We start from the raw sequence: 26,560 nt of genomic DNA, 5'->3' as shown, positions 1-26,560 counted from the left end.
ACCTCCCCCCCCCCCCCCCCCCGCCCCGGATCTTCACAGGGCTGAGCATTCCCAACGCTCACGTCTCAGCTTCACGGCCTGAGAGGCTGCAGTTTCTCGTTCTGTCTGGGTCCCCTGTTTTGGGCTGCTTCCTGCACAAGGCACGACGTAACTGGAGGAGGGAGTGGGGCGGCCCTCACCAGGCCTGCTCTGGAGTCTGCCTCGGCAGCAGCCCCTCCGGTGAGAAGGGGCCCCCCCGACAGCCTGCAAGCCGCACGTGGGCTCCCCACGCGGACACAGATTTCGGAGCCCGGTTCCTAACTTGTATGTCCACACCCAGTGCCTGCCTCTCATCTCTGGACCGGGCACCCATTCCGCTCCTGCCAGGTGCCCCCGGGACACACTTGGCATCTGCACTGTGCTGTCGTGGCACCCAGCGGAGCCTCGGCCAGGCCGGGCCTCCCCGCGAGGCAGCCGGTGCCCCCCTGCCCTTGAGGGCAGCGAGGAAGGGCCCCTCCGGGCCACTCTGCGCCCCAGGCTGGGCTCTCCTTCCTGACGGCCGGGGCCAGGCCCGTTTCCTTACGGACCTGCCGGTGCCCAGCCACCGCCATTGGGCACAAGCGGGCCTGTGGGGGCCCGGGCTCGAGGCTCGAGGGGCTCGGGCTCGAGGTGCAAAGGCTCCGGGGAGGTACAGGCGGGTGGGGCCACAGTGGCCATAGGAACAAGCGGGCCTGGGTTTCTGAAGCCCAGGATGCAGATCGGATATGGGTGGCTTGTACCCACGCTGGGCCTGGACGATCCCCCGTGCCACACCCGCAGCCATGATCAGAACCAGCATTTTTTTTTTTTTTTAAATATGCAAGACTTCAGGATAAGATGGAGCAAGTGGTAAAATACAAAACAACTTTATAGAGCTGAGTGGGCTGGGTAAAATATCTTATGCAAAACAGAAGCGGTGCAAGCTGCCAGCTCTGGTCCTGTGCTTCAGACACTCGTTTGCCATGAATACTGTGAAAGCGAGTGAATACATATATTTAAATTTTTTTATGTTGTATGTGATACATACAAAATATATGCAGTGTATAAATACGCTATGAGGTATAATAACCAAATGAACACTTGTGAACCTGGTACCAACACCATGGGGCTGCTTTCCCGTGTGGTTTTCTCCAGGCCGGCCCCCTTCTTCCTCCAGAGGGGGCCGATGTCCCCATAAATGTATGTGTGTTCTCGATTAGAGGTTTGAGTTTCGCTCAATAATTTCACCCAGGAGCTTCCTACCGACTACTGTGGGGTGTTTTTTTGTTTGGGTTTTTTTTTTTTTCCCTTTCTCTTTTTGTGTTGTTTTGCTTTTGGTTTGGGAAGGAGGGCAAATGTCTTTTAACCTAAAATGTTTTCAGACCAGAACCCCTTCCTTTGATCACTCTGGCTACAGTAAAGACGTGCCTCCCCTTCTTAGAGAAGTGTTCTCAAATGCTCAGACCCACAATTTCACAGGGACAGGGGCCTCGTCATGGAAATGAACATTTTTCAACCAACATATGGATGTAAAAAGTGCAAATGCTTGACTGTAAAATATGCAATCACGTCTCTACTGTTCCCAGGGAGTGGTCCCCCTAACAAGAGCAAGCGGTAGGTATTACTCTCATCCGCATCGTCGGGGGCAGGAGAAAAGGGAGGCACAGAAGTCAGTCGTCTGCCCTCCTAACTCGGGCCACCAGCAGGGGTAAGAGCCAGGATGACTGGGTCACAGTGGCCTGCTCCTCGCCCTGTGTGTCTCTCTTGTGGGCGGGCCCACCTCTGGTCGCCTGGCTCTGAGGCCGCCTTGCCACCTCCTCCCTTGCCCTTTCCATCCACAGGGCTCAGACGCCCGGCTCTGGAGACTGGTTCCTAAACTATCCCCTCTTTCCGCAGCCAGCTGCCCTGGTTACCCGCTGCGGTCCTGTTCTCAGTCGTGGCTTGTCTGCCACTGTCACTGAACTCGGGTTCCCAGAGGACAGGAATGGGGTCTTGTTCATCTCTCCATCTCCAGCACTCAGCAAGGTGCCTGCCATATAGACTGTGCTGGGTAAATACATCAGAATGAACAAACTACTTTCCTATGGACACTATTTACACCAAAGAGACCTGTAATTTCTTGTCTGTAGTATAAGCATGCCTTCAGATGTCATAACTTTGAAAGGGCGTAAAATATACATTAAATAATTTGAAGTATGCTGTCGAAATTCGCCACTAACTTAAAAGATCCCAGAACAGATGCGTGAGTGCCAGCTGTACTTGGATGTTCAGACATGGCTTCAAAATCCTACCACGAACTACCTATTCCGCTGGGGCGAGAGGCTTGGTCTCAGTCAACCTCAGGTTCTCCATTTCTTTTTTTTTTTTTTTTTTAATTTTTTTTTCAACGTTTTTTATTTATTTTTGGGACAGAGAGAGACAGAGCATGAACGGGGGAGGGGCAGAGAGAGAGGGAGACACAGAATCGGAAACAGGCTCCAGGCTCTGAGCCATCAGCCCAGAGCCCGACGCGGGGCTCGAACTCCCGGACCGCGAGATCGTGACCTGGCTGAAGTCGGACGCTTAACCGACTGCGCCACCCAGGCGCCCCAGGTTTTCCATTTCTAAAACTGAGAAAACAATAACTCCAGACCTCCTGAATCAGCAACTCCGGGGACGGTGGGGCCCAGCGGTGTATGTTTTCCTAAGCCCTCTGGGTGATTCTGGTACATTCTCAAGGGTAAGAACCACTGGCATGAGATAATTCACAATACTAGTCACACATACAACATGAGTTCTGGTGGAGAAAAATTTCTCCCCCTGGCCCCAACTCTGATCCTCAAAACAGCCAACTGTCCAAACGAAAACTATCATGGTCTACTCCCAGGCTTGGACGTCAGTCATAAGTTAAGCAAAGCAACGTGGTCACATTGAGTGTCAGTTTCCTCACATGTGAAATGAGACAATAAGCTAGAAGCAGGGGTCAGCACACTTCACACCCCCAGGCCACACCCCACCCTGGACCACTGCCTGTTTTTGCACAATCTGCAAGCTAAGGATGCTTTTTCTATTTTCGAATGACAAATTTAAAAAAAAAAAAAAAAAAGAAAAAGAATACTTTGATGTGAACGCTCCATGACATTCACTTTCAGCCCTGAAATACACTGACTGAAACCCAGCTATGCTCCTCCTTCACGTATCGTCTATGACCGCTTTGCCCTGTAACAGCCCAGTTGAGGAGCTGCAACTGAGCCTGAAATGTTGACAGCCTGACCCTTTGGAAAGAAAGTTTGCCAGCCACGGGGCTTCAGGATGATAGCCTTCTCTTCCAGCTCCACACGTCCATGGCGCTGTGACCATACAATCTCACTGTGTTCCCATCCTCAAACCCTGCGGTCCGCTCTAGTCCTAATAACACGGGTTGCCCAAGTTGAAGTTTGAAAGCCCAATTACCCTGAAAACTTGCTCTAGGGAGTTAATTTCAGCGAATAAGCCATATTAACTTAAAGTTGTACACTTTTCTCCAATGCCTGAACATCGCTCGCCACAGTTTACGTAATCCCATCTCATTAACGTCATACGGTGTCAGCGAGAATAAGCCACGTGCTTAGGCATCTGGAACACATTCGGCCGGTTATCCTCACATAGAACATGAAGGCAGTTTCAATGGCTGCTCTGCCTTTTAATTTCCTTTGTCCAAATCCAACCTGTTCGACAGTGATCGTAATTGAGTCGTTCATTCTAAAGATTGTGCCATTCTGGGGAGAGTTGACCTTTCCAGCAAAGAAAATTTATGTTCCTGCACCCCTTTAATTTTTCATTCTCTTAAATTTCCAATCAGCGTAAGCGGGGGGCAGGCGCTGCTTAGGGGCAGCGATTGAGGGAGAGACCCCTGCTCTTCTCTGCAAAAGGAGCACCTGATGAAGTCATGTGAGAGCTGAGGGGCACCTCAGAGGTCATCCAGTCCAGCCCATTATGGTGAACCTGCGGCCGGTGGTCACACAGCTTGTGTGTAGTAAATCTAAGAATGAAACCCATGTCTCTTGACTCCAAATCCAGTGTTCTTGGAAGCATCTCAGAATCCTTTTGAAAAAGGCCTTCTATTTCATACTTAAAAAAGAAAAAAAAAAGATTTTAGGCAAGGATCTTGAGAAAGGTGACCCACTGGGGGACCTAGTGGGGGCTGGAGGCACAGTCATTCTCTGAGGCCGGGGTGGGGGAGCCCCTGGGCCAGTACTCCTCCACCCGGCTCAGGGGGATCGCCAGTCCTGGCTTTGCTTTTGTTCCTTTTTAACTGCACTTGGCTGCCGACTGATAGTTCTGCGAAGGACAATAAAAACACTCCTGCACCGATTGCCCTAAAAGTTTCGAAGCCCCGTTTCTGTTATCTCGTCCCCGACCGGTTTGCAGACTCCTCAGTCTGGATGCCAACCTAGTCCGGACTGGTGCTGGCACGAAGGACGCAGATGCGGGAGGCCCAGGGCTCCAGAGACTCATTTGGGGAGCTTGCTGGGGGCCAGCTCCCCAGGCCGCCGCACCCCCGAGGCCTCGGGTGGTGTCACCTGGCTCTCTCACAGACCAGCTGCTTAAGACAGGCTGGAAATGAGCCTCAGCTTCGGCACAGAACACTGAGAACATCTGCTGCATCACGGCCTTGTCATCCGAGAGAGAAAGTGCCATGTGACACGGGCTGAGCTCCTGATCCCCTCGGAGGGCCTGGCAGGGAGAAAGGATCCTGCAACCAGGAACAGGAGGGGCAGGAGCCGACGCGTCAGGAACCTTAAACTCTAAAGAACCTAGGAGACTGTTTGCCTCCAGCCACGGTCACCTGTAGCTCGCTCTCGTTAAGGCAAAAGCAGTCATGGGGAGCACAGCCCCACTGTGCAACAGGGAACGGGACGGAGGGATGAAGACGGTCGGGTCTCACGATTGCTACAGAGGAGAGTCCAGGCCACATGCGGCGCGAGGCCATTTAGCAGCACCAGCAGAGCACCCCAGATGCCTCTCCTACCACCCTCTACCTAAACCTCAGTGGAAGCATCCCCTTGTTAAAAAGCATTTATTTGGGGGGCGCCTGGTGGCTCAGTCGGGTAAGAGTCCGACTCTTGATTTCGGCTCAGGTCATGATCTCGTGGTCGGTGAGTTCGAGCCCCGCGTCAGGCTCTGTGCTGACAGCTCGGAGCCCAGCGCCTGCTTCGGATTCTGTGTCTCCAGCTCTCTCTGCCCCTCCCCCACTCAGGCTCTGTCTCTCTCTCTCTCTCTCCTTCAAAAATAAATAAACATTAAAAAAACGTTTTCAATAAAAAATAAAAAAATAAACATTAAAAATTTTTCTAAAAATAAAAAATAAAAACATAGTATTTTGAAATACTTTGAAAATACTATCATATTGAAAATACTCATATTTGAAAATACTATCAAAAAAAGAAAATATCATACTTACAAAAAGTTGTAAGAATAGTACAAAGAATACCCGCATACCCTTTATCCAAATTTACCTGTTATCACTTAACCCATTTATTATTCTCCTCTCTCTCTCCACACACACACACACACACACACACACACACACACAATGGATATGTATATTATTTATTTATTTTAATTTTTTTTAAATTTTTAACGTTTATTTATTTTTGAGACAGAGAGAGAGAGAGAGAGAGAGAGAGAGCATGAACAGGGGAGGCTCAGAGAAAGAGGGAGACACAGAATCTGAAACAGGCTCCAGGCTCTGAGCTGTCAGCACAGAGCCTGACGCGGGGCTTGAACTCACGGACCACGAGATCATGACCCGAGCCGAAGTCGGACGCTTAACCGACTGAGCCACCCAGGCGCCCCTGTATATTTTTTATTGTTTTCAGAGCCATCTGACAGTAATTTGCGGGCACCCAGACCTCAGTGTGTAAATCCTAATGATAAAGACACTCCCATGTACCACAGTATATTATCAACTACATTGACTTGGAACAGTGACAAAATACCTTTATCTAACCTACTGATTTCTAGTTTTGTCAACTGACCGGAAAATGTCCCTTTCCTCCCTACAGAAAAGATCCTTTGTGCTTAGACAGCATGTCTATTTAGTACCCTGTATCTGGAACAACTAAGAGATCAGTTTTATTTTGACGAATACTATTTGCAACTAAAGCCAAGTATAGTCTTAAAAGCAGATGTGGCACTATGAGAACGCACGAGGGGCCTGTTCAGATGCCCTCCGGAGTGTCTGCAGCAGTGTGGCGTTAGCACGAAGATTCAGGGCCAGTGAGGTCCCCCAGGCGCTCCCAGAGGGTCTGAGTGTCCTGGAGTGCGGCAGATCCACACTGGAGTGAGCTTGCCCTCTGTCTTCTTCGTGTTCAACCATCCTCGAGGTCGGCAAATTGGCCACAGAGGTGTGATCGAGTCAGAGTGGGCCCACGGCAGCTCAGTAACCAGGTCCAATCACTACGGCACCCTTACTGGCACACATCTTAATTAGGTTTTAATGCAAGTAATTTGATAAGTACTCCTGGCCATCCGCTACAGAACTGTCAGTGCTGAAAGCTTTTTATTTAGCTCCTCTTCCCTCTATAGTCTATACTGAGGCAGCCTCCCTGCTGACCCTTGTCAAAGAACCCCATCTGCTGGTTGCCACGGTAACTGAAGGCGACCAATTGAGCTGAACAGAGTGACTCAGAAATAAAATCTGCAGCCAAAGGAATTCTGCTAAGAGTAATAAATCATTTAGTAAAAGGGGGTCCTGCACACAGTGATGGGCGTCGGGATAATACGGTGGCAGAGCTCTTCCAGCTAGAAGGTCCGGCAGAGGCCTGCCCGCTTCCTTTCCGGGGAACTCGGGCAGCACAAGAGTCCTAACCTCGCCCAGTTCCACGCCGTCGCGGGGGGCAGAAGGAACCAATTATCGACACTTTAACGTTTGGGTTGTGAAATTCTGAATTTTAAAAGTGGCAAGAGAACCAGACTAGGCTTCCAATACTCCTTCCTCTATTTTGTAAAAGGAGCACAAGTAAACAAAGTGCCCCACGCAGCTCAGGAAACCACGGTGGCCTTGAGGTGGGCGGCAGGGAGAGAAGACGTATTAAGACGGCTCTGGATGAGGGAAGGCCACCACTGCCTCCGGTCATCCATCAACCTTGGGGTGCTCCAAGCAGAAGCCATCTCTGTGTCCAAGGTGTGCAGTCCCTGAGAGAGCAGGGGAGACAGGATTGGGTTCAGAGAGCAGCGAGGTGTCACTACAGGATGGCGGAGAGGGTCAGGGGCTCTGTCTCTACAGCACTTGGTCAGTGTTCCGAACAGAGCAAAGGAGGCATCCTTCCTCAATTAAGAGTTCCTGAATGAGAGGAACAGAAAAGAGAGGGAAGGACGGGCTTCCTGAAGGCTGCTCCCCCGGGCCAAGCGAGGGCCCCAGCAGTGGGCTCAGTGTTGATGCCGAGGCCCTCCCAGCACCACCACCAAGGTTCCGGTCATGGCCCCCACGCCCGGTGAGCTTCTGCTGTGTAGACTAGGAACCCCCTGTGGGCAGCAGTGCCCAGATTTTAAGAAGAACCCCCAGGCATGCTAAATCATCCATCCAGTATTTACTCTCTCTAGGCCAGGTCCTGGTGGTTGTGATGCAGCGGCAGTAACACCCTCCCAGGCGATGACAACAGGCGGTGAGGGGCTACAGGACCGACAGCTGGGCCTGGGGCGCGGCGCGGGGCGGTGACGGGAGGCTGGGGACCCTGCTAGTGTCCCTTCCCACAGGCCGCAGCGCAGCATTTTGAGAGGTGTGGGCGCACAATACTGACATCCTCCCAAGCCCTGACCTGAGCTCACGGCCACGGGAGGACCTGCCCTAAACCATCCCCGGAGACAGTGTCCTGCTTTAGAGACGAGCAGCTGCCAAACAGAAGGTAGTGGTCGTCTCCCCCCCACCTCGCCTCCCCCCCCCCCCCACCTTTTCCTAGATGCCGCCAATGAAAGGCTCCATGTCAGACTTGCAGTGAAAATCCCGTCGACGGGAGCGGGGAGCGGTGGTGCGCGCTCAGGACGAGCCCCGGAGATGCAGCCCGCCTCCCGCCGCGCGCTGGCCACTTCCGAGCGCGCCCGCCGCGCCCCTGCACCTGCTCTCAGGCCGCCTCCGAGCGCGCCCGGGGCTGCGGGCGGCCCCTCCCGCGGCGGGCGGGGAGGCGCCCGGCTCCGGCCCCCCACCGCGCCCGCCGACGACCCCCCCCCCCCGCGCCCCAACCCCCGGGCCGCGCGGCCGCTCGCCCCGACCTCTGGGCTGCGCCGCGGCTGCCCGCGGGAGGGGGGTCCCGGGAAGGCGCCTGCACCTGCCGGGCGGCCGGGGCGGCTCCGCGGGGCCCGCGGGGCTCCGGGCTGTGGCGGACGGCGAGGATTAAGCCGACGTGGCAGTCGAAGAAGGAGATGGGCGAAAGGCTCATTAACTCCAAGCTCCCGTCCCCCGTCTCCTTCTCCCTGGGGAGCACTGCGGGAAAAGTTTCCTTGTGATGGGAAAGGTGCCGCGCGATTGTTACTGGCTTTTCTTACCTTTTAATTCCTTACGTGTAAACCAAACGTTCACCGTTTGTGGATCATCCTGGACACTCAAGATTATAACCAACCAGGAAAAAAATATTGGCTGACAGGCCGAAGCACCATTACGGCCCGCTTCGGTTTCTGGGTTAGTGATTAAGCTTCTCCTGTGACCCAATTGAAAGGGCCCAACACCTGAAGACCTCAAAGAAATGCGAGTTAAAAGGTGCTGGGTGTGACAGCGCTTTATCCGCGCCCCCATTGTCCTCCAATAACCCAACTGGTTTTCATGACCTATCCTAAATGCGCCATGAGAATCAGGGCTTTCTGATTCCGCACAAATGTTCTAAGCCTGAGGACCCTTTACTGCACAGTTGTTCATACTTACATTCCCTCTGCCTGCTTACAAAGTTACCATTAATTTCACTTTCCAACAACACTTCCCATCTCTTTGTGTGCGCTCACTCTCTCAAATTCTCCTCCATATTTCCACTCCCAGATACTCTTGAACTTTTGCACACATTGCCAGTTTGAGCCTGCACGGAACAATCAGTATATTAATTCCACTCGGAGAGAGTGAGGTTTTTCTAACACAATCTGCGCAACCTGAACTCTTTCCTTCAGAAACACTTTGCCTTTAAAAAGAAACTCCCAGCATGAACCTCATAAGAAGCGACATGTAACAGACAGTGCATGTGGCGTTGGGCATGCAGCTCAGAATTAAAAGAGAATTTTTTACTTTGTTTCTTCGGTGCCATGTGCATAATGTACATGTGGACGAAACTGACATCAGACATTTAAAGCAAAAAAAAAAAAAAAAAAAAGAAAAAGGGATGGGGGAGGGGGATGTGATGGTGGCGGGAAAGAAAGAAAATGTGTTGATAAAAACAGTAACTTCTGTTAATCTACATTTTTCAGTTACTGTCTTAATTAAGAATGTTAGGAAATATGTTGCAGTTTAATTGCATTGTTTCAAGAAATTCTAATGCTGACAAATTTGGGACCATGTACACTTGGATGGTATAAAGGATTAAAGTGGTAATTTCTTCCAATTGGGAGATAACAATCAAAATGATACTTCCCCCACGGCCCCCCACCTCCGCCCCATGTTCAGCATGAAATGAGCCCTGGGGGTGGGGGTCAAAGTAATGTGTTTTTAACCTGTGTCTATGAGATATAAATAATTTTTTTGAAATTTTTTAATGTTTATTTTTGAGAGAGACAAAGAGAGAGCGAGCAGGGGAGGGACAGAGAGAGGGACACAGAATCCAAAGCAGGCTCCAGATTCCCAGCTGTCATGTCAGCACAGAGCCCGATGCGGGGCTTGAACTCACGAAACCGTGAGATCATGACCTGAGAGGGAGTCGGATGCTCAACTGACTGAGCTACTCAGGCGCCCCACGAATAATTTTTTAATACAAAGAATTCACAAAAATGAAATGGCACCTCATCTGAAATAACTGGGTGACATTGGTATCCTTGCAGAAAAGAGTTATTTATGAAAGAAATTGGTAATGATCTCCAAGTGATTCTCAGATGACCTTGTGTCAGACAGTGAAAATCATCTGCCTCAGCCGCAAGTACATAAAAACAATGACAGTTTGAAGACATATTCAGATTTGGGGACGCTGTTTTCTTCCTTCCCACTGCAGCCCAGTCCTGCACATGCTCTACGTTTCATTTCTTGAGGTGGGGGGGGGGGGGACGTTATTCACTTTTAACCCGGGCTCTCACTTCTTATTTGCTCCCATTCTCTGGGGCAGTTGGGCTCACTGCCTGTGATCTGGGCGGGGGGTGGGGGGTGGGAGCTCAAACCCTAAAGGAGATGCTGCTGTTCAGTGCTCTCTGCTCCCATGGCGCGCAGCACAAACCAGGCACCCACAAGAGACTCCCACGGACCCAGTTCTTTCACTGCCTCAGCTACTCATCGCGCCTCCCGTGGACCACAGTGCATGATACATCAGGGCATCTGATACATCATGGCGCCTGGGGGTGGGTCACCCATTCCCTTGAGGAGGCCGACCCAACTTGCTAGCAGCGAAAGGCATTGCATCGTATATGCAGTGGCCCTGAACTGGCCACAAAGAAAGATCTGTTTGCCCCAGAACGCAGCTGAAGTGTCCAGAGAGCTTGGCCAAGAGAACAGCTCCAAAGATTTGCTCTGGCTGGAAGGTGTCCCTTCTGCCTCAGTTTCTCAAAACAAGAACGGACAGAGAACGTGACCCCAGATGAAACACTGCCCACACGGTGCCAGTATCGCAGTGTCTCAAGTCTTGAACTTATATTTGCATTTCGTATCAGGGAGTGGTGGAGTCCTGCTCAGTTAATGGCATGCATGACCCAAAAGACCAAAGAATTCACTGCTATGGAATTACTACAATTTGTTTTTAAGTGGCACACATGAGATCCAAAATGGTGAAGGGGCACGCACGTCTCTTAGGTGGTCAACACCTGGGACCACATAAAACTCTGAGCTGACCCATTAAGGGATTAAAGATTTTTCATCTCTTGGGGTTTCTGGAAGTTGTGGTGGGAGAACGCCTCCCGGGGAGCTGGGAAAGGCCTCTGTCGGCCCGGCAGGACCCCAGCGTTCACTTCCAGGTTCAAGGGAGAGGAGAGAGTTCAGGCACACATCCAGGCGGGGAGAGCCCAGAGCGAAATTCTAAGTGGAAAAGTTCTGAGTCCATTCTCGGAGTTGGAAGAACACTAAAAGAAGGAGAGGCCACAAGGGGGGAGGAAAAAGGGAAACAGCTCCCGCCCGAGGGCCGACTGCCTATCCAGCAGCGGCAAGGCTGTTCCCGGGCTCCCAGGACCATTTGTTCCATTACACAATCTCCTGAAGCCATTTAGAGAGAGCTCAAACAACTGCCTGTACCAACACGACACATGGCTTCCCATCCCGACTCTTTGCTAATCCAGACGCTCCAACCATCTTTCTTTAAGATGCCATATGGTTGGCAGAAGCCTGTAGATCTAGCAGCACATCTGCTTGTAAGTTTCTCCTTCCCCTCCATCCCCCTAACAAAAGAGGGATCGGGAGACAGACCGCGCGGGGCACGCAGGCGTACCTCTGCCCACATATATATAGTTCTTTCTTTTGAAGCCTGCTAACTAAACAGAACTGTTAAAGGGATGATTGGGAATTATTCGGGGCTCGCTCATTTTTAACTCGACAACATGGCGATTTATTTGCCTGTCGTGATTCAGAACAAGATTAGAAAAACAAAGGGTGGCTGGTCTCCTTTTTCCAAGAGCTTGATTACTTGAAAACCACTTCAAAGCTCTCCCTCTGGGAATCCTTGGGAGGCTTTCTGGCCTCGGGAGAGGGACGGCACCCTTGCCTGAAGCTATCTCTCCTCTTCTTTTTGGTCAAGGAAGACGGACAATCTGAGAAACCAGCAGATACCCAGAGCCTGCTTTGTTAGCAAGCACGGCGCGGCTGTATGCTAATGAGCCGGCACTGACACACTGCTTTTCCGTATGATGAGCAAAGATTGTTGACGCTGTTGAAATCCTGGCTCTCCTGGCCTGTGAGCCCACGGGCTGCCTCCTTGGAATCCGGCCCCCAGAAAGACAGGCTGCAAAAAAATAATACATTCGACTCTCCTGATGACTGAAATCTGGCCATTTGTAACTTAGAGCGGTGGGGGGCGGGGGAGGGGAGCGGGACTGGGAAAATATTCTAAAATATTTCATCAGGCCAGGAATGAGAAAGACTAACTTTTAGACAAACTAAAAGTTAAACCTGGCAGACACATGTGAGTGATCGAGGCCAGGGCGCTCGGCTTCAGGAGCAAAAATCTGCAGAGTGGGGGGGTGAGGGGCAGTTGGTCTAGCCTCTGTAACATAGGGACAGCTGGGATATTCCCTCCGGACTGGTGCAGAGAGCCCTCTTGCAGATGGGACACCCCCACCGGTGGCACCACTCAGTCACAGGTGAAAAGCCGTTTCTGATCTCCTTGTAAATTTGTTTGATCCATGTGTTGGTTGGCCACGCATGGTTTTCCAAGTCCGTGCAAATGAGGGATGGTAAAAAAAGCAAACCGAATATTCCATTGTTGCAAAAGTAGACCCTTTTTTTTTCTTTCAGAAGTCAAAGAAGGGTGGAAAAGGATGCAGTGTTAAGTGCTGAGCACGTTAAATGAAATATCCCTTTATCTGCTTGGAAACTCTAAGTAGTCAGGCACTATTATTTTGATTTAATAGATTGTGGAGACTGAGGCTTAGAAAGGGTTAGCAAAAAAAAAAAAAAAAAAGAAGCAAAACTTCAGCAAACCTGCAGTGAGGAATTGCTGAAACCCAGGGAACCTGGGTGGCTCAGCTGATTAGGCATCTGACTTTGGCTCAGGCCATGATCTCATGGTTCGTAGGTTCGAGCCCTGTGTCGGGCTCTGTGCTGACAGCTCGGGGCCTGGAGCCTGCTTCGGATTCTGCGTCTCCCTCTCTCTCTGTCCCTCCCCCACTAGTGCTCTGTCTCTCCGTCTCTCGCTCTCTCTCAAAAATAAATAAACATTGAAAAATTAAAAAAAAAAAAAAAGTAACTGCCAGAGCCATGCAGGTCTCATGAAGTCCAGTAGGCTCCAGGTGTTCAGGGACACTTCTGCACAGACACGTCCCCTCAGGATATGCCCGGGTTCCAGGCTGCCCACCTGAGCAGACCACTGTCAGCTGGTGAGCAATAAACTAGTTCAAATTAGTATGCTGATGGGGGCACCAAACTGTAAATTCCATTTACTTGTAATCTACAATGTGAATGAAAATTCATGTAACTGAAATGCAAAAACATGAGGAGTGACTAAGAAAGCATTGAATATTATAATGAAAGTATCAGAACTTAGCCATTCAAAAAGTATGCCCTTCAAATTATTCCCCTTGGGGATGTGGGGATAGCACGTGTTTTCCAACCACAAGGCCACTGCCTAGATCTTGCCGACAGGTTCCTCCTTTCTGAAACTTCCTCCATAGCCTCGGGCTTCATGGGTGGATACACATGTAAGTCTGTGAGTATGTGTTCAATGCATTTTGTCAAATTCATACATTTGTCCCCCCCGCCCAGGGGAAAGCGCGAATGCAGTCACCCACTACCACAAATTGTGCAGTCAAGTTTCCCACATTTGGGGAAATCGCAGGGGTCAACACATCCGGAGTGCAATGGATAAGCCTCGCCCTGGGAAAACCACCTTCGCTGATCATGGTATCTCCCTTGCCAGGTAAGTATAAAAATCATATGTTTTAATATAAAATACATGCAGTGCAGGTTATACTACTCGATGATTACACAGACTAGATGCCGGGAGCCTGATTCTATTATCAACAGGAACAATAACCTATTATTAACAATTGTTTTGTTACCATTGAGATGCAGCTATGTAGAATGACGACTTTGAATTAAAAGAAAAAAATCTACGTTGAAATCTCAGCATGGTCCCAGGCAAATTCTTCTAAGCCTGTTTCATTTCCAATATAAAATGATTCTACTACCTCCCAGGACTACTTGGAGAGTTAGAGACAGCATGTAAAACGCCTGGCCCTTAGAGATCCTCACTAAGTGAAAGTACAATCACCATCATCATTATTATTTTTAATAAAGTGTTTCAGGGGCGCCTGGGGGGCTCAGTCAGGTGAGTGTCTGACCCTTGATTTCGGCTCAGGTCATGATCTCACCGTCGTGGGATGGAGCCCCGTGTCAGGATTCTCTGCTTGGGGTTCTCTCTCTCTCCCCCTCTCTTTTTGCCCCTCCCCCGCTCATGCTGGCTTTCTCTCTCTCTCAAAACAAATAAATAAACATTAAAAAAGTACTTCAGAGCATATGCACAGTGCTTCCACATACACGAGCTCACCTAACTCTGAAAACGGCCCCGAATAGACGAAGTGCTGCTTCTTTCAAATGAACGAGGCAATTAAGATTCCATAATAACATAACTAAAGCAATAAACAGTATGAGGTATTATTATTATTATTAATTGAGACTCTTCTATGTGCAGTGACTGTGCTAAGTGTTTTTCCAGTTATTTGTAAGTCATTATTAGCAACCTTTTCAAGAAGGTATTATGGCTACTATTGTGATCCTCATTTTATAGACAAGAAAGTGAGGCCCAGAGATGCCCCCGATATCTTGCCTTATACACATAGTAAGTGGAGAGCTAGAACACAATCCCAGGTCTGTCATCTAAACCCATGATCCTCACGGCAGCTATAAAATAGCTAAGACAGGACTGAAAGCCAGATTTCTCTGTTTAAGATCTCGTGCTTCTTTGTCCATACCACATTGTCCTTGGGTGGAACTTAACTAAAAGCTACTGGACATTTGACAAGACAGTCTCCTAGCAAAACAAAACAAAAAACAACTTTGTCCTCACCAAATTTCCACGTATGCTAGTAAATTCTATAGGGTCCGTGGTTCAAGTATCACGTGTGTTTATGTGCACTTGCACAGAGCCTGAATGCTGGGTGCCCCCTCCAGCGTAGTGAAAGATTAGAGTTTTCCGTAGAGCATTTGAATGCATCACACACACAAACACACACCATCCGAGCTGTCATTTTATACTTGGAATCCAACATCACTGAAGTTGTCAGGAATTTCTTATCAAGACAATAGTCTTTCAGTAAAAGTTAACTGTCAATATAGGGCTTCTGAATCAAAATGATCTGCTGGGGATGCTAGAACATTTGGAGGCTGCTGATCAGATGCTGGCATGGAGCAAAGGGAGGTTTGGTGCACATATGTGCCCAAGCAGACAGCTCCCCCCCACACACAAAGCCCCGAGGTGTCCCCGAGACTCTCCTCTGGCTTCTGGGCCAGTGGGATCTGGGGGCTGTAATCTGGGGTGGGTTTTTCTCCGGCCTCTGCTCTCTCCCTCCTCGCATCCCCCTCACCTGATTGGACCTGGACCGATTTCCAAAATCACTGGATCCCCCAGCTTCCTAATTTCACCGCTGACTCCAACTCAGTTCAACACAGAATAGGATTTTAACCAACCAGCCAAGCAAGCAAACAAATACCTTTTCTATCACTTCAGTGCTTCCAAATTCATTAATCTTTGGTCACATTTCCAGTCAACAGTCAAAAGCAGTTTCCAGGAGGGTCTGAGCATAATAGACTGTGAACGGAGATGTGTTACTTGGAAGTTAGCGCTGTATAAGCACCAAGTGCCCCCACGCTTTCAAACTTAAAGGAGATGAGTCTCAAAGGCCTCTCTAGAGTATTCTGGAATGCATCGTTATGAGGCAGCACTTCTGATCTGTCAGGGGTGGAGACCTGATTATTAACCGTCCGTCCCCCTGACAGTATTCCCCAGAGGCCGACATTGTGAACGTTGTGTCCTTCATTAATTGCAAGGGCTGCAGTAGTCCTGGGTTACAGCACGAGAACAAAAACCCTGTTTCATTCTAACTTCGCTAAAGGTGTAGGGAAGACCTATTTAATGTTCACGAGCTCTGATTACAGGTTGTACATGTTGCTCCCTGTGCTGAGCGCTGTGGCAATACACATATCTAACGTTTATTGAGTCCTTGCTGTGTGCCAGGCACTGCTCTGAACATTTGTGTAATAATTCGTGCAATCCTCTTAACCCCATGAGATACGTAACACAACTGTCATAATTTTATGGATGGAGATGTTTAGGCCCACGTTAAGTAGCTCGTCCCAAATCACACAGCACAGAAGAGGGCAGAGCAGGTATTTGAAGCCGTGCCATCTGGGTTCAGAAGGCACGTTCTTAACTACCCTTCCCTATGATGACTCTCAGAGACATTAAGTAGGAAAGGGTCTGATTCTCAGCCTACCAGCCATGGGAGTTTGGTGATATTTAGCCTCTCTCTAACCAGATGACTTCAAAGTAAAATGTAATTTTTACCATACATGTCCCACCTGTCCATCTCACAAGATTGTTAGGAAACTTTATTTTATATTCATGTTCTCACTCCCATGATTCTCTGCTTTCTTTCTCCCGTGTGCAAAGGTCTAGTGTAGGCCCATTGGGCGTGACCTCTTTGAGGGGAGGGCCAGTATCTAATATATTTCAGTCGCTCCTGTGGCCAGACCTCACAGCTTGCTATGACTATCTTCATCACAGCCTCAGAAATTGCCTCTTTGGGTGCTAATTAGGGGCCCCAAAATGAACAACCAAAGACCTTTGGCTTTGCCAACTGAAGAAGGGGGCATAGATTTGTATAGATTTGTGCATCCTGCATTTGGTGTTTAAATGCCTTCTCCAAATGGTCTCAGACAAAATGAAAAGGCACTGAAATCAGCCAGCCCCAGTAAGATATACAGGGACAGTCTGACCAGAAATAAGCTAGGGAAAAACAAGTAGTAGCTTCTCTTCTGGAAGCCCCTGAGGTCAGCTTTGTCATCAGCCCACGGTGCTCAGGGATATTAAAAACACTGCCACAATGGAGTGAACACAGCTAACGTGATAGAAAGGAGACAAGATTGGATATAAAACAGAAATACTGCCTTTCCAGAGAGAGAAAATTGTTAATACAAATGAACAGCTGTTTGGGAAGAAAACATTATTTCTCCAAACCCAGACAAAGCTCTATTTATTACATTTCAGAGACACTTAAATTATAGTGTCTGAAAGCTATCCTATCATGGGTTTATCTGTGACACCTAAATTATCCAAAAATCTGAGAGGTTAAGCCAAAATAAAGGCTTTCCTGTGAGAAAGGCTTCTAGAGAGAAAGTTCCTCTTTTTCCTCAAAGGAGCAGGTGAATAAATTCACTGTGTAGCATAACCAAATGAATACTAAATTCCAGCACTAAACTTTCTGGAAATGCAATGGAATATTAAATGCAAAATTCATTCCAAGATGTTAATGTATGCTATTTAAAAATCTAAATGCATAGTTCACTATTCCCATTGGTCTGTTTATATTCTTGTGTTCACATGGGTTCTCGACTGCATCCAGCTCTGGGTCTGCCCCAGGTGCTCCCCAGAAGTCCTGGAATGTTCTCTGTGCTTGCTGTGCTGGGCCAGTCCTGTTATGGGAGGTGCTGGAAATGGCATCAGCCCTGACCCTTCCAGAGGAGACCAGGGCTCACCAACACCTTTCTCACTGACTAGCATGTGTCTGGCTGCCTTGAGGCATTTCTGGAAAGTAGACTGTCACACTCAGATTAAAAAAAAAAAAAAAAAAATTGGGGCACCTGGGTGGCTCAGTTGGTTAGGCAACTGACTTCGGCTCAGGTCATGATCTCGCGGTTTGTTGAGTTCGAGCCCCGCATCAGGCTCTGTGCTGACAGCTCAGAGCCTGGAGCCTGCTTCGGATTCTGTGTCTCCCCCTCTCTCTACCCCTCCCCTGCTCACACTCTGTGTCTCTCTGTCTCTCAATAATAAATAAATGTTAAAAAAAAAAAGTAAAAAAAAATTGCCACTAAGGGGAAAAAATGAAGAAAATCCTATTTGGCAGGGTCTAGGGAAAGTTACACAAGAGACCAAGTGACCAGGTTAGGGGGCACTGTCAAGGTCAAGGGTAGGCTTGCCTCAGTCCTTTCTGCTCATCCCTCCAGTCAATTCAAGTACAGCACAGGCTTCAGGCTAGATGGGAAACACAACAAAAGCAACACCATAAAGAAGGAAACTAAAATCCATAATCCTGTGATGCTACCTTACCACAGGGTGACCTGAACTTGAATGCTCTGGGGCCACTCAGGAGTCTCTATCACCCTACACAAGACGTGTGCTTCCCTCCTCTCGTTAGCACTTGGTACCGTTCTACCTTTACTTCCGACACACCTCGTGGGGTGCAGTGCGGCATAGTAAGTTGGTGAAGACTTGAGAGTTTCCTAGTGAAAGGTGTTATGGTGTTATGTAAATACACAGTATTATTTTGTCTTTATTCCAGCATTACTGGTTTGAAATAGTTCAGTGTGTGTAAATATGTTTAATAATGTGTATTAATTAGATTTTTTTTTTTTTTTTTTTTTTTTGGAATTCCCTGGCATCTCAGTTAACTAAGTGGTAGCAGGCTTACTGGTGCAGGGAACTGTTAAGGACAGTCTCTGACAACTATCCGTTGGTCTGTCCCATTCAGATCAAATTCTAGCTAGGTGAATCCACTCAGAGCGTGTAGTCATTTACTTGAGCACAAGACGAAATCGCTAGGTTGTGACCCCCTCGTGAAAATAAAGAGCCAGATGCAAATGTTAAAATTCACAACATGCGACCAACCCATCCCAGAGAATGGGAGGAACTGGGCAAGCTCCCTGTGAGCAGTTAGTATGATGGAAAAGCCTAAGCGTGCAATGTTCGGGAAAAAAAAAAAAAAAATTCTTTTAAGTACCAGTACCACATGCTTTACACTGAAGCGTCTAAAAATAAATACTACTCTGAAGATCAAGTGTCAATCAGGGCCAGGTTAACCCTTGATAGCCACTTCTGTTCCCCTCTAGGAATAGCATTTTCTCCGACCTTGTCAGCAATGTAGGGTCAAGAGGATCTGACCGTGGCAACCCAACTTTCTTTACAGGGTTCTGAATAAAGGGTTATTTCCAGCCTTCTCTCCAGACAATAGCCATCTACACCTGCTGGCGCTCATAGGAACACTGAGAGTTCAGATTGATTACATGGACAGGTATTTCCCGGAGACGTTGCTTTTTAAATATCCTGTGTGGGCATGTGCCCATGTGGCAGAATGGTCTTGTTTTCTTTCCCATCACAGATGGCCGAGAGTCCTTCCCATGAGAATGGAGTCAAAAGCATAGGCTTCAGAATTATCATAAAGATGGGGAGAAGGTGTCAATGAATTACTGAAAAACTCACAGAACTCATCATATGCTGAGTTAAATGAGTAATGTTACCCTAGAGAACATTTTGTGTTATGTGTATTATTTTCTCCCTCCCAAGATAAAAATCTGCACAGAGACCTGCACTGTGATTGGACTGTGCCATACAGGCATCATAAGAAGTCCTTGAGTCAGGACGGTCTTGAGCTGGACAGCCAACAGAAACACTCCAGGCTAGCTGACTGAGCCACCAGGAGGGACAAGACATAGAACCATGCCTCGACATTGGGAATACAAGGGAGGTCAGACAGAAGTCATGTGCTGCTTCTCATGTTGGGTTTTAAGTCTAAACCGATCTTCCAAAGTGTGGAAAACAAAGAATATTATTAGAAAGAGTGCCTTTTTTTACTCTCTGCATATACCCAGCTCTCCTTCAGAGTCAAGAATCACCTTCTACAAAGCCCTATCTGATCTCCTCCTATATGTTCCTTCTCCCGTGTTCCACATCATCGCTCTGATCACAGTGCATCAGAACTGTCTACAGGAAGAAAGGTCAGCCCTTTGTGAGAAGGGGATGGTTCTCACGGGCAGCCACAATGTCTGGCACAGGACCTGACATAGGCAGGTATTGAAGGAAAGAAGGATTTTTTTTAAGTGTTTATTTATTTTTGAGAGAGAGAGACAGAGAGACAAAGTGTAAGTGGTGGGGGAGGGGAAGAGAGAGAGGGAGGCACAGAACCCGAATCAGGCTCCAGGCTCCGAGCCATCAGCACAGAGCCCGATGCGGGACTCGAACTCACGAACTGTGAGATCGTGACCTGAGCCAAAGTGGAACGCTCATCCAACTGAGCCACCCAGGCGCCCCAGGGAAAATAGGATTTGTAATGACAGCATCACAGACCGTGCTTATAAAGCACCGACTGGCCTGAAATCAGATGGCATCACAGTCACATCACCCTTTTTATAGAGATGGCTTTCAAGGAACCACTGGCAAAAGCTGCCATCTCCACCTTCAGCTGGAGTAGAGAATTAGTTACATTTGTGGAGGTCATATTGCTTTTGCTTCTGAAGAATATGGACTTCTTTTTTTTTTTTTTTTTTTTTTTTTTTTTGCTAAAAGAAAACTAGATAAAAAAGAGGGCAATGCCTCGGTGTAGAGAAGGCCTTGGGGACTTTCTAGGAAAACAATTTCACTGGCAGCAGCTGGAGATGCAGCATATGATCTTGCTAAAGCTGTTTAAGTACCATACACGCTGTTGATGCTGGTGTTTTCCAGTGACTAAGAGGCAGGGACTTCAATGCAACGTGAGGAAAATACCACAACATTCACCTGTCCCGGCAAGTATTTACCAAACACCTACAACGTACTCCCTACCGGCTGCTGGGAAATGGTGGAGGACAAGACAGAGAAGATGTCACTCCCAGGGGGTTGCATGTAGTTGTCGACGGGATCCCTATCTGGGGGAATTTCGCAAAGACGCTTCTGGGAAAGTGCTGGGAGAGGAACCTCAGTGGTGGAGTGGAGGCAAGTTAAATCTCTGCTCGAGGACTCACTCATGACGGCATCAACGTGACGCGATTCGGTAAGCTTTGTTTAAACAGACTTCCAACTACATTTTATGAGCTCTGGCCACAGTGGCTACCCAAGTAGATTAGATACTGGCCCCGCCCCTCAGCACCTCCAGAAAGACCTTGGCACATGGGTAAGGAAAGCAGTAGATCGGCGTGCAAGGGGAGGGCCCAGGTGCAGGTGAGCGGTCTTAGAATTCAGAAAGAGGACTTCATTGAAGAAAACCTCTCCATTGACTCTACAGCAATGTGAGTTACTGATGAACCGACAAGATACGACAGTACACTCATCTGTACCAATAACCCTGAAAGAGAGTAATACGGAAATAAAATGTACTGCCTGACTGGTAACAAAGGTTTCGATGCAATCCGTTTCACAACACAGCAGAATGCTAATGTAGTTCAAATCTGACTGGATGTGCCAAGAAAGAAAAAATGTTTCCCATCGATGCAAATTTTTTGGAGACTAAGAAAATGGACTTCTAGAGCCTCTCAAGGACTCTGCTAGTCATGCCACAGACAGTTTGAAGGAACTGCTGACTCCTGAGACCACGCCGCGGGATTAAAACAAAGACCGCAAAGTTGCCGCCTTCCCCAAGCAGCATTCATGGGATCGCGAGGCGGGGACACCTTTCAGAGCAGGGAACAGGCAGAGCTGGGAACAGGCAGGCTGACCCAGTGCACTTTCTTTTTGATCAACCTTATATTTGACTGTATTTTAGTAAATTATCCATGTAGTTGTATTTTGACAGCTCTCTTTACAGCAGTAAAACAAAATGTGTGCATCGCAAATGGCAAAGATTCAAATTTCAGCTATGTTTATCCAAAATAGCACTGAACTGCTTCTGTACTTATGCTATACTGCCTACAGCTTTACGGAAGGGAAGACAGATGGGATGAATTTAGCAGGGAAACAGCTGTGGCTTGAAGAAGAGACAAGCAAAAGTTTTGCTATCAGGCTTCATTATGTATCAAGGTACCAGTAAAATGTGTATCCGTAAGGCAGCCAAAAAAGTGTTTTTCATTTGACTAGTGATAATTACCCTTTCTCAACAGCTGACAATGTTCTAAGTGGCATTAAATAGGTAGAATAATTAAGCAATAAGATACAACAGGCAGCGCCTTGCTGGGAACTGTGGTTCCCCTCAGGTGAGCTTGGAAGGCCGAGGCTAAGGGGTCAATGACTTTCAACCGCCTGAGAGATACAGCAGGAAGTTGCTGGGGGGACCTCACACCATTAGGAAACAGAAGGGAAACTCCCCAGGGAGGCTGGAAACTGGGAGCTTATCTGTGACGGTGACATCTTGGAAAGAAAGTGACCCCCGAACTTCTCCCCTCGACTCAACAATGGATGTGCGCCCTTCACCCCCACTGGACATGCTTGTGGAAATGGAGGGAGGGATGGTCCTCCTCAGAATCATCTTTCGTCTGTGTTCAGATGTTCAGTTAGGTGTTTCTCAAGACTGGGCTGCGTCAACCTTCAGACAAGAGGAAATTTCCGGGCTTTACAATGATGACCAGTCACATTGCTAGTTAAGTGTGCTCGGATATACCGTTCCTGACACCGTACCAATCCCACTCTCAGCTGTAGCCTCGGGGAAAACTGACCAACGTCTACTGCCAATCCTAGAGACCCTCCTATGCAGATGAGGGCTCACTGCACAAACTTGGTGTTTGCAATAAGAAAGCATGCACTTTGTGGGAAAAAAAATTGTACCTCTTTATGATTGCATTAAGTAGAGCCCTCTATATTAAAAGAAAAAAATATATATACGTTTATATATTGATGTTTAGCTATTTTTGAGAGAGACAGAGACAGAGCATGAGCAGGGGAGGGGCAGAGAGACAGGGAGACACAGAATCTGACGTGGGCCTCGAACCCGCTGACTGCTAGATCATGACCTGAGCCGAAGTCGGACACTTAACCGACTGAGACACCCAGGCGCCCCTAAATAGATTTTTTAATAAATCTAACCTGTGCCACACATGGATAACACCCTTGTGCTCCACCCAGATCAATAACGTTAATACTGCCACGGTAACAGAAAGGAGAAACACAGAAACGGCCTGAAAAAGGAACAAACACACTGTGACATGTATGCACTAAGCCCGGCTGTGACAGTGCTATCTGGTGGCACAAAGTTTACCTCACTGTCACTGAGTGGTAATGCATGGAAAGCATGAACATGGTCAAAAGCATGTGAGAACAGATTAGAAACTTACTACCTTCCTCAGTTTTCACCATCACTTTCTATTTGTGCTCAGGCAAGAGGCTGTATGTTTTCTTTTCTTGTAGGTACAATTATTGTTGTCCCCCTGTGGCCTTTTTGTAACGTTCTGCTACTTTTCCAGTGACTTTTATTCCTGGCAACACTTCTCAGGACTCTACCGGACTGCGTCTTGACAGGCCCCCTAATACCACTGCTTTTCTGGGTCCACTAGGACCATTGTCTCTTTTAGAGGCAGAAAGACCATGAGGTATTGTAGAGACAGCACAGGCTTTGGGGTCAGGTAAACCTGTTTGAAGTGTAGCTTCGCCTCTCACAGACAATTTCCTTCCTCTGGGTCTCAGTTGCCTCATTTGTAAACCGGGGTAAACTGTGGACAGCTTTTGTAGAGCACCTAGTGTAACATCACGGTAAACCGTCAATAATTAGGAATGACTTTTTTTTTCCTTTTTTTTAAATGGAAGGAAGGATTTTACTGAATTGCCCTTCCTGCCATTCTCTTATTTCAAATGATTGTTCCTCTTCTATTCCTTCTCACAATTCATCCATCTGCCTTGAATTTACAGCAACATAAACATACTTGAGAATGTGACTATTTTAGGCTCTCTACCACATTTTCTCCTATCGATCAGCACCCAAGATTTTCACGCAGAGACACGGGATCCTCAGGTGTGAGATATGTTTGCACCGCTTAAGGCACGCATGTTGGGACTCCATTCTGAAACTGACCAGATGCCCCTCAGGGAACCACAGTCGTGGCTTAGTGGCTGGAGAGCAGCTCAGAGGACACAGAGAATGAAAACATAAAATAATGCCATATCTGGTTGGTACCACGCAGGAACTTTTTAAAAATTCGTATCACGGGAGCTAAAATATTCCTAAGTTCTTCACATCGGCCTCCCTTCTTCATAGACTTGGGAGTAAAGCCACATGGTTCTGGTTCCTCCTCTGTCGTGTAAGTGGCTGTGTGACCTCCCTGTGCCTCAATTTCCTGAGTAGTACTTTCCTCAGTACTTGTACTGTAATTTCTTGTACAAGAATTAGATTGTCAATAAAGGTAAGCGTTCAGAACATGGACAGTGGCTGGTACATAGAAAGTACTATCTAAAGTTAGCTGCTGCTGGGGCGCGTGGGTGGCTCAGTTGGTTGAGCATCTGACTCTTGATTTCAGCTCAGGTCATGATCCCAGGGTCTTGGGATCAAGCCCCGCGTCAGGCTCTGAGCTGAGTGTGGAGCCTGCTTAAGATTCTTTTGCTCCCTCCATCCCTGTCCCCGACTCTCTCTAAAATAAATGAAAATAAAAAAAATAAAGTTAGCTGCTACAATGTTAGTGATAACAATTGTAATGGTAATTTATTATATATGTATTTATGTGTTGTATGATTATGTGCTAGGTAATAATCATCATTATTGTAAGGTGTGTCAGAAAATTTGTACATGGTAGCAAGAAGTTTTGTACAATGTTTAATGGGTGCCAAACTATGGAAACTGGGAGTCAGCAAGAGGGCCTGGAACCAAGAACCCTTAGCGCATGAAATGAGAGTAGAGACAAGGTCCTGGGCCCTGGAGGCTGGTGGTGTGGATGAATTTCTCTTACGGCAAAGATCTTAAGATCGTCGTTTTGATCACCAGACTTCTTCATAAGAAGTAAGCTCCTAAAGTTAGTAACTTGCTCAGACCCACACACAAGTCAAGACCAAATAGAACTGTGTCTTGTACCTCTTGAGACCTCATTTCGGGATGGATCCCAAAGGTTCCTACAGAGAGATCTCGATCCATACCAGGATGCTTGATGATTACATTTCTGACAGAGAGAGACGCCTTGGGTACTGCAGCCAAAAAGAGAAGAATACACGTGACAGCCCAGAGGCCATGCTGTCTCAGTGCAAGTCAACAAGGTCTCCATCTCTTGGATTCCTCATATTGTAAATGATGATAACCACCTTTGATAACCACTTAACCGAGGGTTGGAGCTGAAATTCATAAAGCATGCATGAGGTTGCAATTATATAAATACAGAAATGATCTCTCTTTTAAGAATCAATTTTGAGTGACTTCAATCAATATGTTAAATGCCTTATAAAACTAATGAAAAATTAAACTTCAGATACACTGTACTTTGACATCAACCATCAACATTACAAATGCCATGTTTGTGCAAAGACTGCTACCAGCAGAAAATTCAGAAATAAAATACACCGTATTTAAAAGAAAACATTTCTCAGTGCACGATACCAGTCAACAGTGGTAAGCCATTACTGATATGGAGACTGACCGTCCAGGCAAAGCAAAGACATTTTTACTTAAAAGGTGGATTCTTTCCCTATATTTTCTGCACGGCTCTGATATTACATTTAAAAAGAAAGAACCGTGCCTTGGATGTGAAACCAACTATTAAACAATGTGGACATTTACATGAGCTATCTCTAGTTTTGTGATAATAGTCGCTCCCTGGTAGTCTAGTGGTTAGGATTGGGCGCTCTCTAGTTTTGTGATAATTTTCACTTTTGATCTGACACCGAGAATGAAACATCCTCGTGTCTCTGGGATCAACACAGGAGACAAGGGCTGAACTTGAATATTCATATGATCTTTTCCATAAAGAAAAATTAGGAAATAATTGACAAATTGTTATAAAGCATGATGCCCATTTATGACTCCCAAGCCCTAATGTTTCTAGCATTCATGATAAATACCTATGATTCCTCCATCCATTTTTATTTTTGGAAGTTCATCTCTGTATATTCTGTGACAATCTGCTCCCCTAGAATTTGGAATTTGAATAAAGCAGATTTGGTTGCTTTTTTTTCCCCCAGATGAATGCACAAAGACCCTAAAAAAACAAACGTCCTTTAGAAGACAGAGCAATGAGTGTATTTACTATTTATTAAAGTATAGCATCTACCAAAATACCTACAGGCTGAGCTCTAATCAGCTCCCCCCTACCCAGGACAATTCCATGGTAGGAAGCATGATGGAAGGTCCAGAAAAGCATAATGAGAAAGAGGAGATAAAGACAGAAGATTGTCCCCTCAAAATGAAAAGAAAAGAAAGAAATAGCCTACCCCTCACCAAAAACAAAAAGTAAACCACTTCCCCTGCTTCCAACCCTTTTTTTTTTTAATGCTGGGAATGACCCACTTTGACCTAAATATATTAGTATAAAAATAAAGGCTAAAAGACTGGTTTTCCTTACATATTTGCATGAAAAGAATTACAGATACAGGGAACAGCTCACTCTAATTTCTTCTAAGAAATCATTTTCTCGAAGCAGATTCTCCCACACTGGCTTCATTATAACTGAGGCATCCGTTTTTTAAAAATACTATTTATTTTGCCACTATATGGCCAAATTTGTCTTCTATTTCTGCAGGCTTGTTAAAAGAATCATCATTTAGCTTTCCATAACCTGCAGGGCCCAGAGCAGCTACAATTATAGGGGAATTTCCCCACTGGCCAGGGCAGGATAGAGGAGGAAAACAGAACTTGACTACTTGGGGCACCTGGGTGGCTCAGTCGGTTAAGCATGCGACTTAAGCTCAGGTCG

At 47.3% G+C, this 26,560-nt stretch overlaps 1 protein-coding gene and 1 non-coding gene across 2 annotated transcripts in view; both read right to left on the bottom strand.

Annotated features, from left to right (window-relative positions):
- SDCCAG8 (SHH signaling and ciliogenesis regulator SDCCAG8) overlaps positions 1–26,560 on the bottom strand; it is a 247,737-nt gene that overhangs the window by 15,925 nt on the left and 205,252 nt on the right. The gene's annotated exons all lie outside the window — the stretch shown is intronic.
- LOC124510524 (U1 spliceosomal RNA) lies at positions 13,541–13,705 on the bottom strand. Its single transcript, XR_006961730.1, has one exon. It is a non-coding gene; the product is annotated as a U1 spliceosomal RNA (small nuclear RNA).

This window comes from Lynx rufus, unplaced genomic scaffold (genome assembly GCF_022079265.1).
Source record: "Lynx rufus isolate CCGP_SWC_20201006 ecotype Redwood Valley unplaced genomic scaffold, mLynRuf1.p SCAF_15, whole genome shotgun sequence".
In the NCBI taxonomy this organism is placed as follows: domain Eukaryota; kingdom Metazoa; phylum Chordata; class Mammalia; order Carnivora; family Felidae; genus Lynx; species Lynx rufus.
Note: the sequence above shows the minus strand (reverse complement) of the source record. Positions and strands in the feature narration are given on the sequence as shown.